Genomic DNA, 15,466 nt, shown 5'->3' with positions numbered 1-15,466 from the left:
TTTAAAATGTTGGAGAATTATTATTTGTTTAAACATCAACTAAGTGTTTCATCATATAGTTAGTTACCTGTACCTTTATCATTTTTGTGGTTTTCATCAACAACAAAAGAATTGAAAGAAACTTTCTGCAATTTAAATGCATACATCAGATAAAATCAAAATTGAAGTGGGTGTTAATTAATTATAAATGCCCGAACTATTTAAAAAGGCCTTATAGCTCCTTGAGTCGAGTGTGGTGCTGGAAAAACACACCAGGTCAGGCAGCAACTGAGGCGCAGGAGAATCGATGTTTCGGATATGAGTCCTTCATCAGGAATGTGGCTTGTGAGTCTGGGCTGAGAGGTAAATGGTAGGGGGGGATGAGGAAAGCGATAGGTGCATGAAGGTGAGGGAGATGGTGATAGCTCGGGGAGGGGGAGTGATGGACTGGTCCGGAGGTCGGTGCTGAGTTGGAGGCTCGGGACTGGGATAAAGTGTGAGGGAAGGTAAACGAGGAAGCTGTTGAAATCCATATTTATCCTGTGTAGCTGCAGGGTCCCGAGGCAGAATATGAGGCGTTCTTCCTCCAGGTGTCGGGCGGTAATGGTTTGGTGGTGGAGGCAGCCCAGGACCTACGTGTCCTTGACTGAGTGGGAGGGGGAGTTGAAGTGTTCAGCCATGGGGCGGTGGGGTTGGTGGGTACGGGTGTCTCAGAGATGTTCTCTGAAACGATCTGCAAGAAGGCGTCCTGTCTCCCCGATGTAGAGGAGACCACATTGGGTGCAACGGATGCAGTAGATGACATTGTTAGAGGTGCAGGTAAATTTCTGATGCAGGTGGGAGGATCCCTTGGGGCCTTGGGCAGAGGTGAGGGGAGTGATGTGGGCACAGGTTTTGCACTTCCTGCAGTGGCAGGGAAAGGTGCCAGGAGTGGGGTGTGGGCTGGTGGGGTGGGGGGGGGGGTGGGGGGGGGGGGGTTGGTGCGGGGTGTAGACCTGCTGAGGGAGTTGCAGAGGGAATGGCCTCTCCGGAACACTGATAGGGGTGAGGGAAATATATCTTTGGTGGTGGGGTCCATTTGGAGGTGGCGGATGTGGCGGAGGATGGTGCATTGTTTGTGAGGGTGGTGAGGTGGAAGGTGAGGACCAGGGGTGTTCTGTCCTTGTTGCATTAGGATGGGCAGGGTTGCAGAGCGGAGGTGTGTGCAATGGAGGAGGTGAGCTGGAGGACATCGTCAACCACGTGGGAAGGGAAGTTGCGATCATGGAAGAATGATACCATCTGGGACTTTCTGAGGTGGAATTGGTCATCCTGGGTACAAATGCGGAGGAATTGGGAATAAGGGATGGCATTTTTACAGGAGGTAGGGTGGGAGGAGGTGTAGTTCAGGTAGCTGTGGGAGTCGGTGGGCTTGTAGTATATGTCTGTGGTTAGTTGGTTACCAGAGACAGTGATGGTCCAGGACAGGGAGGGGGGTTTCTGAGATGAATTTGAGGTCAGGATGGAAGGTGTTGGTAAAGTTGATGAACTGTTCAACTACCTCGTGGAAGCACGAGGCAGTACCGATACAGTCATCGATGTAGTGGAGGATCAGATTTCATCAGATTTCTCTTTCATGTACTTGAACTTCTTAAATTATGTTTATATTAGATTAGATAAGATTCATTACAGTATGGAAACAGGCCCTTTGGTCCAACAAGTCCACACTGACCCACCAAAGAGTGACCCACCCAGACTCATTTCTCTAAATTTACCCCTGACTAATTCACCTCACACTATGGGCAATTTTTCCAATTTTTTTCCCCATACTAGTTTTCCAATTTTTCATCTCTTTGTGTATTCTAAACTATCTATTTTTGATCTTGCAGCAGTCCATTTTCTCTCGGGTGTAACTCTAGTAATTTCATTAAACTGCTGACAAAGGCAGTGCTCTGTTTTGTTTTGCCAAGAAGTCCTTTGTTCTTTAGGAGTCAACTTTCTGGAATCCTATCCTTTATCCCATGCACCACAATCTCATTCTTCAGACCGACATAATCTCCTCTCCACAATCTCCAACATCACGGACCGGAATATTGCATAGCCACACTTCGGTTTCCTTCCCAGGATCCACAAGCAGCTTGTCCTGCTAAATTTACATTTCAGCATGGGCTTACCCACCAAACTGATTTTATTCTAATCTTGATTCTTTTTCTCATTCCGCACCCCATCATTCTATGTATGCCCATGATGTCTTCCTCCACAACATCTTCCCTATTTCATTCCCTCAGCATTTCCTTTTTCACCAGGAACACCATTACCTCCATCCTCCATGAGGAAGACCTGAATACTGCTTGCTTCTTTCACCATCCACCACATAAGTCCCCTGGCTGAACCGGTTCCTGGATGAAGCTTCAAGTCCTTTGACACCACTTAGTTCTTTCAGGTCGTCACTTGGGGAACTTGCATGTTTCTAGATATCCATGCCTTTTTATAGGTTATGTGGATCATGCTTTGTTCCAATACTTTACAGTTCCCCTCCTTCACTTTTTTTCCACTACGTTCATGACTGCATTTGATGCTGCTTCCAGTTTTAAACCAGAGCTAGAAACTTTTAACAGCTTTGCTTCAAACTTCTATTTTTCTCCCCCCTTCAAAAGGACCATCTCTCACTCTTGATGTCTTTGACTTGTCTGACTGTACTTCTGGGGATAGACTATCGACTAAGGCTATTCCTAAGAACTGACTGGATTACAATTCCTTCCGCTCCACTTCCAAAAAAAATGCTATTCCATTTCCTCCTGCCTCCATTATATCTGTTCAGATGATGCTGTCCGGTGTTTTCCTTTATCCTATAATTGTGAATTATTCTTTACTATGATAATGCTAGCAGGTGCATTGGTGGTTCAGTGGTAGAATTCTTGCCTGCCACGCGGGAGGCCCGGGTTCGATTCCCGGCCAACGCATGTAGCGTCCTGTATTTCAAATGCTACCACCTCCAAACGGACCCCACCACCAGGGATATATTTCCCTCCCCTCCCCTATCAGCGTTCCGCAAAGACCACTCCCTTCATGACTCCCTCGTCAGGTCCACACCCCCCACCAACCCACCCTCCACTCCCGGCATCTTCCCCTGCAACCGCAGGAAATGTAAAACTTGCGCCCACACCTCCTCCCTCACTTCCCTCCAAGGCCCCAAGGGATCCTTCCATATCCGCCACAAGTTCACCTGTACCTCCACACACATCATCTATTGCATCCACTGCACCCGATGTGGCCTCCTCTATATTGGGGAGACGGACCGCTTACTTGCGGAACGCTTCAGAGAACACCTCTGGGACACCCGGACCAACCAACCCAACCACCCCGTGACTCAACACTTTAACTCTCCCTCCCACTCCACCGAGGACATGCAGGTCCTTGGACTCCTCCACCGGCAGAACATAACAACACGACGGCTGGAGGAGGAGCGCCTCATCTTCCGCCTGGGAACCCTCCAACCACAAGGAATGAACTCCGATTTCTCCAGTTTCCTCATTTCCCCTCCCCCCACCTTGTCTCAGTTGGTTCCCTCAACTCAGCACCGCCCTCCTAACCTGCAATCTTCTTCCTGACCTCTCCGCCCCCACCCCACTCCGGCCTATCACCCTCACCTTGACCTCCTTCCACCTATCACATCTCCATCGCCCCTTCCCCAAGTCCCTCCTCCCTACCTTTTATCTTAGCCTGCTTGGCACACTCTCCTCATTCCTGATGAAGGGCTTATGCCCGAAACGTCAAATTTCCTATTCCTTGGATGCTGCCTAACCTGCTGTGCTTTAACCAGCAACACATTTTCAGCTATGATTAACCACACACCCATGACCATTTCCATTTCATTCCCTTAATTCAGATATTATTCTTTCCACTCCACCCCAGAACCACAATATTTCCCCTTTCCATCTAACTTCCATCCCACCAGTGATCGTTTACCTCAACTACTTAGTCATAAAGTGTTACAGCAAGAAAAAGAGACCTTGCAGCACTGTGTCACTGCCAGTTATCAAGCATCTATCTACTCTAATCCCATTTTCTAGTACTCTGCTTGAAGCCTTGTGTGCAATGGTGTTTCAGCCATTCATCTAACAACCTCTTAAATGCTAATATGGTTCCCACGTCAACTTCCCTTTCAGGATGTGAGCTCTAGATACTCTGGATGGAAAGAAAGTTCTGAAATCCCTTCAAAGTTTTCTGCCTTTTACCTTAAATGTATACCCCATGGTTATTGACCTCGCTACTAAGGGGGAAAGTTTCTTCCTATTCTACCTATGTTCCTCAATTAGATCCCCTCTTTAGCCTTTTCCATGAGGAAAATATCCCAGCCTATCTCGTCTCTCTTCATAACTGTATTGAACCAGCTCCAACTAACATCTTGATGAATCTCCTTTGCATATTCTGGTGCAATCACATCCTTCCTGCAGAACTGCTCATAGATTGATTAGATTAGATTACTTACAGTGTGGAAACAGGCCCTTCGGCCCAACAAGTCCACACTGACCTTCCGAAGAGCAACCCACCCAGACCCATTCCCCTACATTTACCCCTTCACCTAACACTACGGGCAATTTTAACATGGCAATTCACCTAACCTGCACATTTTTGGACTGTGGGAGGAAACCGGAGCACCCGGAGGAAACCCACGAGACACTGGGAGAATGTGCAAACTCCACACAGACAGCTGCCTGCAGCGGGAATTGAACCCGTGTCCCTGGTGCTGTGAGGCAGCAGTGCTAACCACTGAGCCACCGTGACACCCCAGTTCTCCAGCTGTGGCCTGTTATGAATCAGACAGACCCTGTCAAAACAAATTAAGAAGTGACGTCTCATCCGGGCTTGGAAATTTATCCATTTAAGCCTGCAAAAACCACAAGTATGTAGAGCCTTTCTGCTAATTTATCACCTGTATAACAGACCCTATGCCTAATTTCTATAGTATATTGTCCCTCTCTATAGAAATATAGATGCAATGTACTCATTTGCAACCTCACTTATGTCTTCCATTTTCACACATGCATTGCCACTTTGGGGTCAACTCTTACCCTGGGTACCCTTCCCCTTAAAATGTCTTTGGATTTTCCTTTAATACCTGCTCTACACTCTACTCATTTCTTTTTTTTGACTAACTCCTTCATTTTCTATACTCCTCGTGGGCTTCTGCTATTTTGAACCTCTTTCTGGCATAAGCTTCTGCTTTTTTCCTTACTCAGTCCTGCACATCCATTGACATCCAGAATTCTATGGACTTCTTGACCCCACCATTGACGTTTACAGGAGAATGTTGGCCCTACACACTCGCTATTTCCTTTTCTGCTTGACTCCCGTTGCTGTGGTTCCCAGTTCTCCCTGACTGGTATGAGTGTATTATAAAGCCCCAATGTGATTGTTCCCTTTTCATTTTTAAGTTTGATCTACATGACCAAATTTCTAAGATATTGTCTCCCTTTATTATAATAGAGTTACTGAATATTGCATCACTACTTCCACTCTTATCACTTCTGCCTGCCTAAAGATTCTATACCCAGCACATTGAGCTGCTAGTCAAAGCCTAGAATGGACTCCATTCTATTCACCCAGTTTCTCTATTTCTGTCCCATCTGTTCTGATGGTTCTGATGGCACTTCTGAAACTTTTTTTTAAATTGGGGATTCCCCTCCCACAGTAGTCAGAAATCTCTCAATCTTGCCTAATTTGTTTTCTCCTTTTAGAGAATCATGATGGGGTTCCCCTTGCTCTCTCTTTCTCCGCCATCAACTTGCACATTCAAATGATCATCATAGAATCCCTACAGTGTGGAAGCAGGCCATTCAGCCCATCGCGTCCATGCTGACCCTCCAAAGAGCATCCCACCTAGACACCCCACATCCCTGTAACCCTGTATTTTCCATGTCCACCCACTTTGAACCTCCGTGGATTATTATGAGCAATTTAACATGACCAATTCGGCTCATCTGCACATTTTCTGGATTGTGGGAGGAAACCGGAGCACTTGGAGGAAACCCTCACAGTCAAGGAGAGAATGTGCAAACTCCACACAGGCAGTCACCTAAGGCTGGAATCGAACTCGGGTCCCTGACGCTGTGAGGCAGCCATTTCTGTCATCTCCAGTGTGATGTCACCTCCCAATACATTTTCCACTCCCCGATCACTTGGCAGCATTCCAAAGAAATCAATTGCTCCTCAGAGACCCTGGTCCACTCTACAATACCCAAACACCTCATTCACTTCCCAAGAGACCATCCCATGCAATTGCAGAATGTGCAAATACTTTGCTTTTATCTCCTACCTCCTCACCATTCAAGACTCCAAACACTCCTCTCAGATGAAGCAGCAATTTACTCATTGTACGTACTAATCCCCTGTATGGGACCTTTATTGAAAGCCTTCTGAAATTCCAAGTAAACCACATCCACTGGCTCTCCCTTATCAACTGTACTAGTTACATCCCTTCAAAACTTCAGTCGATTTTGTCAAGCATGATTGTCATTTAGTAAATCCATGCTCAATCCTGACCTGGATTGTTCACTTTTTTTAAAAAAAAGCTCTGGGATTTACTTATGAAAGAACTGAAACCAACATGATCATTCTGAAAGGTGAGAGACTTGATACACAATCCAGATCTTTTTAAATATATAATTACAGTTGCATCACACTGTAAATGTTTGCTATAAATTCTGTGTCCTACGATCTTATATTCCACAACCACCTGATGAAAGAATGGCTCTCCGAAAGCTAGTGCTTCAAAATAAACCTGTTGGACTATAACCTGGTGTTGTGAGATTTTAACTTTGTGCCAAATATGACTCCAATCAATGGCGAATTTTCCCCTTGATTCTCACTGACTCCATTTTTTTTTAGATTAGATTCCCTACAGTGTGGAAACAGGCCCTTTGACCCAAAAAGTCCACACTGGCCCTCCGAAGAGTAACCCACCCAGACCCATTCCCCGACCCTATATTTACTCTTGACTAATGATCCTAAAACTATGGACAGTTCAGAATGGCCAGTTCACTTGAGCAGCACATTATTTGGATTTAGGGTGTAGGTTTGCTCGCTGAGCTGTAGGTTTGATATCCAGACATTTCATTACCAGGCTAGGTAACAGCATCAGTGGCGACCTCCAAGTGAAGTGAAGCTGTTGTCTCCTGCTTTCTATTTATATCTTTCTCCTGGATGGGGTTCCTGGGGTTTGTGGTGATGTCATTTCCTGTTTATTTTCTGAGGGGTTGATAGATGGTATCTAGATCTATGTGTTTGTTTATGACATTGTGGTTGGAGTGCCAGGCCTTTAGGAATTCTCTCCCATTTCGACTGGGACAACACATCTATCCTGGGACAGGCTAAGCAAAGGCATGCCAGAGAATTCCTAAAGGCCTGGCACTCCAACCACAACACCATAAACAAGCACATAGATCTAGATGCCATCTATCAGCCCCTCAGAAAATGAACAGGAAATGACATCACCACAAACCCCAGGAACCCCATTCAGGAGAAAGATATAAATAGAAAGCAGGAGACAACAGCTTCACTTCACTTGGAGGTCGCCACTGATGATGTTACCTAGCCAGGTAATGAAACGTCTGGATATCAAACCTACAGCTCAGCGAGCAAACCTACACCCTAAACCTCAACCTGAGCTACAAACTTCCACAAACCTTGCACATTATTTGGATATTGGGAGGAAACCAGGGCACCCGGAGGAAACCCAACAGACACTGGGAGAATGTGCAAACTCCACACAGACAGTCACCCGAGGCAGGAAATGAAGCTGGGATCTTGGCGCTGTGAGGCAGCAGTACTAACCACTGAGCCACCGTGCCGCCCATAAAGATTCCTGTAGCCACATGTGGTCAAATGTAATCTTGATGTCCAGAATAACCACAGTCATCTCACTTCTGGAATTCTGCTCTTTTGTCCATGTTTGAACCAAGCATATGATGAGATCAGGAGCTGAGTGGATCTGGCAGAAGCCAAAATGAATGTCATTGAAGTTGTACATAGTTCCTAAATATGCTTTAAATTACTTGGTGTTCAAACCTACTGAAGGAGTAGGCTAGAATATTTCCCCTTCCTGAAGAAACATGTGCAATGGTTATACAGCCCAAATTGGAAACAATCTGAATCCTACCAGGATGTAGCTGGGTGTAGAAGATTTGTGTTATAAAGAAAGGCTGGGACATTTTCAGTGGAGCTTAAAAGGTTGAGCGACAATCTGGTAGATGTTTATAAAATAATGAGGTATAGATAGAGTTAACAGTAGTTATGTTCCCCCTAGGGTGGGGGATTTCAAGATTAGGGGGCACATATTAAGGTGAGAGGAGAGAGATTTTTAAAGTCATGAGAGACAAATATTTTTACAAGGGTGGTTCGTGTGTGGAATGAATTTCCTGAGAAAGTGGTGGATGTCGGTACAAGTACAATCTTTAAAAGGCATTTGGATAGATACATGAATAGGAAAGGTTTGGAGGGATATGGGCCAGGAGCAGGCAGGTGGGACTAGATTAGTTTGGGATTATGTTTGGCATGGATGGTTTGACTGAAGGGTCTGTTTCTACACTGTATGACTCTGACTGCAGAGCAAAACTTATTGTGAATTTCTCCATAACCTTGAAACATGGCTTCCGCATCTCACCACTGAGTAATGGGAATATTTATTTTCATATATTTGCATCTCCTCAAACCCCACAATTTGCATCACTTATATGCCACTTCTCTCCTTCACAAGCAACTACATGGTGCAACTTCCCAATATGCAGATCAGAGTGGGAACTTGGTGGCTGCAACTCGCTGAAGGCTTGTCCCAACTGTCACTCGACTCTGCCTAGACCACAATGTCCCTACATGTGTCATGGACACCAGCCTCTGTGACCTTTTTCTCCATGCAAAATCATATTGGCAGCAGCAAACCACTAACTTTGCCTAATTATCATGTCTGTTCTTAGACCAACTCTCTCACCACTTCATCCTTTGGCACCATAAGGTGGAGGACCAGAATTAAGTTACTTGCCCTATTGAGTCTGCGCTACTATTTGATCATGGTTGATCTATTTCTCAGCTCCATTCTCCTCCTCCCCGTAAGCCTTGATTCCATTACTAATAAAGAACGTATCTATCTCTGTCTTAGTTATACTCAATGACTTAGCCTCTGAGCAACGTGTTCTTAGCAACGTGTTCCACAATTTTATCACCCCCTGGCAGAAGAAATATCTCTTCATCTCAGTTGTCTCTTCACTGTGAGGCTGTGCTGTTGAATCCTTGTCTCTCCTACTTGTGGAAACATCTTCTCCACATCCTCTCTATCCAGGTCTCCAGGTATTCTGTAAATTTCAATCAGATCCCAGCTTATCCTTCTAAACACTATCAGTACAGGCCCACAGTCCTCAACTGCTCCTCATATGACAAACCCTTCAACCCCATATCACTCTTGTAAACACATCTGGACCCCCTCCAATGCCAGCACATCCTTCCTTAGCTATGGGGCCCAAAACTGCTCTCAATATTGCAAATGCAGTCTTGTACAATCTCAGAATTACATTCCAGCTATAATATTTTAGCCCTGTCGAAATGAATGCTAATGTTGCATTTGCCTTCCTAACTGCTAACTGAACCTGCATGTTAACCCTGAGAGAATCGTTTTGTGCTTCAAACTTCTGAAGTCTTTCTTATTTAGAAAATAGTCTACAGCTCTATTCTTCCGACCAAAATGCCTAACCTCACATCTTCCCACATTGTATTCCATCTGGCACTTCTTTGCCCACTTTCCCATTCAAGTTCTTTTGCAGCCTCCACCTGCCCTCAACACCAGCTGTCCCTCCATCCATCTTTGGGTCAACTGCAAATTCAGCAGCAAGCCCTCTGTTCCTTTGTACAGATTGTTCATGCATAATGGGAATAGTTGTGGCCCCAAAACTGACCCCTGTGCAACTCCACTAGTCATCGATTGCCATCCTGAAAAGACCCCTTTTATTCCTTCTGTCCGCTTCTGCCAGTTAACCAAACCGCTATCCAGAGCTTGTGCTCGAAATGTCAACTCACCTGCTCCTCGGTTGCTGACTGGCTGTGCTTTTCCAGCACCATACACATCAACCCAATCTGACATCCATGCCAGTACCTTGCCCCTATCACCATGGGCTCTTATACTATTTAGCAGCCACCTATGCAGCACCCGGTTAAAGCCTTCTGGAAATCCAAACAGATCACATCCACCAGCTCTCCTTTGTCTATCGTGCTTGTTACTTCCAATCCAGGCAACTTAACCCTATCCTCCGTTTCGAATTGCCTCCTTTCTCTTGGAAGCCATTAACTGACCCCTGATAACTTTGCCCACCATTAATACCCAAACTCCTGGAATAATCATGTGGAACCTCAGACCATCGGAGGAGATCGGAGCTCTAGAACGGTAAGTTCTCACAGATAACAATCACCCTGGCCTCAACATGGGAAGGGTGAAGAGCCATTAAGGGCATGGCAATTCACAAAACCATGGATTCTGGCGGTAAATTGAGGACATTAATAGTTATATAAAAGGGCTAATTGGAAATGGAGCAGGTCATAGGGATCATGTGATACCAATTTAAAAGGGAACGTACAAGATGGCAGAGGGGGGTTCTTGCATTAGACAAAGTCTGCAAGTCACTCAAGAACAAAACTGAAACTTTTCGAATTTTCAATCCAAAGTCAACTGCCTGATAACAAAGGCCATTGGGCTGAGAAGTGGCGATGGAGTTTAATTTAGGTAAATGCAAGGTGCTGCATTTTGGGAAAGCAAGTGTTAGCAGGACTTATACACTTAATGGTAAGGTCCTAGGGAGTGTTGCTGAACAAAGAGACCTTGGAGTGCAGGTTCATAGCTCCTTGAAAGTGAAATCACAGGTAGATTGAATAGAGAAGAAGGCTTTTGGTATGCTTTCCTTTTATTGGTCAAAACATTGAGTACAGGAGTTGGGAGGTCATGTTGCAGCTGTACAGGACATTGGTTAGGCCATCTTTGGAAAATTGCGTGCAATTCTGGTCTCATTCCTGTTGGAAAGATGTTGTGAAACTTGAAAGGATTCAGAAAAGATTTACAAGGATGTTGCCAGGGTTGGAGGATTTGAGCTAGAGGGAGAGGCTGAACAGGCTGGGGCTGTTTTCCCTAGAGCGTCGGAGGCTGTGGGGTGACCTTTATAGAGGTTTGTAAAGCATGAGAGGCATGGATAGGATGAATAGGCAAGGTCTCTTCCCTGGGGTGGGGGAGTCCAGAACTAGAGAGCACAAGTTTAGGGTGGGAGGGGGGGAAAGATATAAAAACAATTTTTTCATGCAGAGGGTGTTATGATTATGGAATGAACTGCCAGAGGAAGTGGTGAAGGCTGGTACAATTGCAACAGTTAAAAGGCATCTGGATGGGTATATGAATAGGAAGGGTTTGAAGGGATATGTACCAGGTACTGACACATCAGACTAGATTGGGTTTGGATAACTAGTCAGCTTGGATGAGTTAAACCAAAGGGTTTGTTTCCGTGCTGTATATCTCTATGACTCTATGGCTGCCACCACATGCAGAGTGGGTCAAGTAACCTAATGTTTTCTTTAAGGTCAAAATAAAACCTGGACTTGGAGGTCTGTCAGGGTAAATTGGAGTCACCATTCCTCCTGTGATTTAGTCATTTCACCATCTGACATCGTTGCACTTCATCAGCAGATCATTAATTAGATTAGATTACTTACAGCGTGGAAACAGGTCCTTCGGCCCAACAAGTCCACACTGACCCTCCGAAGAGAAACCCATCCCCCCTATATTTACCCCTGACTAATCCACCTAACACTACGGGCAATTTAGCATAGCCAATTCACTTAACCTGCATATCTTTGGACTGGGGGAGGAAACCGGAGCACCCAGTTCCAAGAGTGCACAGGACAAATTATAGCCTTAAGTAATCATGACCATTATATTGTGCACACTAATTGCCTCCTTATTATGTTAGTGAAGCAATTGTAATTAAACAAGCTAACTTAAAGGCAATTTGGATTTGGCATTTCAGTGACATATTTATCGCTGGAAGACAATGCTTTGCACTAGCCACTTCCACACACCAAACCATAGGTATGTAGTGACCTGGTCTGTGATGTGCAAGGGTTCCTTTACTTTGATGGAAGTTCTATCATGGTGAGTTCTACAGAATGTAGGAGGAACTCTTTGTACAGTGTACAATTCTTCGAGGTTGCATATCTCAGAGCTTCTTATCGAAATATGAGATTGACTTCCTGGATGGCACACTCTATCTGAAATAAAATGAGACATCTTTGTGATCTCAGTGGTCAGGAGCTCAATCTCTGATGTTTCCGCACAAGAATATATAATCACACTTCTGATGTGGATATTTACCATGGCTGGTCTCCTTGTGGCCTTGCTTCAGACGTGAAGATGCTGTAGCAGGAGACAGCAATTATAACTTTGTCAGCAAGAACAGCAACCTCCAGCAACTATTGCACAGCCTCCAGAGGGAGAAGCACCAGGTGACGATCCACCAAGGAAGTGGAGGAGGACAATGTGAAGCTGTATTTACAGGCCTCACTGTCGTTTTCTATAGCTTTCGGAAAAACCATGCCGGCGCCAATAAAGGATGCCCCAGGCCACCGTTACCGAACTCTGACCTCTGCCAGACCTAGATTTATGCTCTGGTAGACACCAAGGGTCATTAGTGTCCTGAATTTTTAAACCAGCAGCTTGGTTCAAGGAGCAACTGGGGACTTGTGCGGTCCTGTACATTAATGCATCTAAGATGTCGTTTATGCTGTTTTCTCCAGGTGACAGCTGTTTATATTCTTGAGTTTGGCATGACTCTTTTTCAGAACAGAGTCAAGATTAGAGTGATGCTGGAAATGCACAGCAGGTCATGCAGCATCTGAGGAACAGGAAAATCGATGTTTTGGGCATTTTAATCACCTTCAAAGAGCTGTCTCCATTTCCTACCTCTGCAAGGATCTATGAATGGAAAATGGCTTTTGACACATTTCCCCCTCTCCCTTGCTGAAAGCATTCCTGACCCAAATCAGGCAGATATCTTAGATTTGTCAACAGTCACCATTTTTTGTTAGCACAGCACCAACATTGACTTTATAAATAGGGAAAAGCAAGAGAGACTGGCAGCATCAATACAGTTTGAAAATATTTAACATGAACACGCACACAGAATCGCACATGAGCAGACACACACAGACACATACTGACACACAGACACACAAACATGAACATATTGAACTCAAAATGTTAATATGGTTTCTCTCTCCTCAGATGCTGCCAGACCCACTGAATTTCTCTAGCATTCTCTTTATTATGCATGAGCCAAGTTTGGATTTACTTTTTAACTGTTTAGGTAATATAGGTAACCAGTTCCTGTTTAGTGCAACGGACATATAGACATTGCTGTTGTATCGGTCCATTCACCTCTCTGTGTTGCTGAATAAATTTATTATCTGTCTGATTGCATGCTTGATATCTTTGCATGATCTTGCTTTTTCAAGTATCAACACAACATCCATGACCATGAGGAAAATGCAACAGTCAGTGAGATACTGTATTAATATTGCATGAAGCTAAGATTAGTTAGTTCTTAAAACTTCAGTCAATATATGATATCAGAGTGTTGTGCAGTGAAATCTCCCATGATAGGCAGCTGGAGTCCTGAGGCATCTCCTTTAGACTGTTCCACCATTGGTGAACCTCTTAATTTTTGAGCGTGCGCATGGATTGCTCAGTCACCTTCAAATGTTTGAGCATCCCCTAAAACAGGGTTGAACGTGCGAGAGTCGAAAAGTGTGGTGCTGGAAAAGCACAGCTGGTCAGGCTGCATCCGAGGGCCAGGAGAGTCGGTGTTTTGGGCAAGATCTCTTCATCATTCCTGATGAAGAGCTTATGCTCGAAACGTCGATTCTCCTGCTTCTTGGATACTGTCTGACTGGCTGTGCGTTTCCAGCACCACACTTTTTGACTCTGATCTCCAGCATCTGCAGTCCTCACTTTCTCCTAGTTGAATGTGCGAGAGGCAGCATTTTGTATAGTGTTTCCCGGCAGGCCAGTGTGCTCTGAGGGAGAATACTTATGCCCATTGTACATCTCGAAAATTTGAATTACATTATGCTCCCTTAGAAAAACTGCTAGATAGACTGAACCTCTTCATCTTGAGATGTGTGGGATCAACACTGAAACAGTACTTTCACTTACCCCTGTGGGTGTAAAATGTGCGCTCATACATTCCTGACATTTTGTTTAGCTTCACTGGTCTCCACATGAAAGTGTAATGCCCTGGTTGTGGTTCTCAATATCACAGTTCAAGAACAGTGACATCTGAGATGATCTGAAATCAAACAGTCGGTTGGTTTTGAGAGAGGAGCAACACTTGTTCGTTTCAGGATGCCTGATGAGATTGCTCACATATCTCAGCGGTGTGATATAATCAGATAAAACTGTGAAAAAGACACCAGAGCAGGAACTTTAAGAGTACAAGTGAAGACATACTTTGAGAAGTTGTTGAATGGCGGAGCAGTCTTGAAGTGGCCTACTTATTTTTCTTGTTTGTAATGTAATTGTGTTGCTGTCCTACCAAAAGCCCTCAGTATGTTGCTTTTTCCCCTCTCCCTCTCATGGGTCAGTGCATTGAGTGTAGGAATTGGAAGGTTGTGGCTGTACAGGACGTTGGTTAGGTCACTTTTGGAAAAGAGTGTTCAATATGGTCTCCTTCTTATTGGAAGGATGTTGTGAAACTTGAAATGATTCCGGGAAGGTTTACAAGGATATTGCCAGGACTGGAGGGTTTGAGCTGTAGGGAGAGGCTGAATAGGCTGGGGCTGTTTTTCCCTGGAGCATCAGAGGCTAAGGGATGATATGATAGAGGATTAAAATCATGAGGGGCATGGATAGGGTAAATAGCCAAGGTCTTTTTCCCAGAGTGAGGGAGTCCAAAACTAGAGGGCATAGATTTATGGTGAGAGGGGAAAGAATTAAAAGGGATCCAAGAGGCAATTTTTTTTCACACAGAGGGTGGTATGTGTATGGAATGAGCTACCAAAGGAAGTGCTGGAAACAACATTTTCTGGATGGTATATGAATAGGAAAGGTTTAGAGGGACGTGGGCCAAATGCTGGCAAACAGGACTAGATTAATTTAGGATGTCTGGTTGGCATGGATGAGTTGGACTGAAGGGTCTGTTTCTGTTCTGGGATTAAGGGAGCCTGTTTTGTAGTTGGATCGATTTGGATATAGAGAATCCTGACATCTGCCACTAGTATTAACCCCCTTGGCCTCGTCTTCAGCCAAATTTTCTTGCAAGGAGGCAAAGGTAGGGATTGAGTTTGATGGTACTGGTAGAACAGTAACAAATGGTGATACAGGAACATGAGGTGTCTCCAGTGAACAGGAACAGCCAGCAGTTTTGGGGGGATGAGATGGATAAGAGAAGGTGAATGGACATGATGCATACAATGTAAACAGAAA

At 44.8% G+C, this 15,466-nt stretch overlaps 1 protein-coding gene and 1 non-coding gene across 2 annotated transcripts in view; both read left to right on the top strand.

The window, feature by feature from the left end:
* LOC132827753 (Fc receptor-like protein 5) overlaps positions 1-15,466 on the top strand; it is an 82,304-nt gene that overhangs the window by 788 nt on the left and 66,050 nt on the right. The window lies entirely within an intron of this gene.
* Positions 2,851-2,921, top strand: trnag-gcc (transfer RNA glycine (anticodon GCC)). The gene has a single exon. It is a non-coding gene; the product is annotated as a tRNA-Gly (tRNA).

This window comes from Hemiscyllium ocellatum, chromosome 25 (genome assembly GCF_020745735.1).
Source record: "Hemiscyllium ocellatum isolate sHemOce1 chromosome 25, sHemOce1.pat.X.cur, whole genome shotgun sequence".
Lineage (NCBI taxonomy): Eukaryota > Metazoa > Chordata > Chondrichthyes > Orectolobiformes > Hemiscylliidae > Hemiscyllium > Hemiscyllium ocellatum.
The sequence above is the reverse complement of the archived record's forward strand: the minus strand, read 5'-3'. Positions and strand labels throughout refer to the sequence as shown.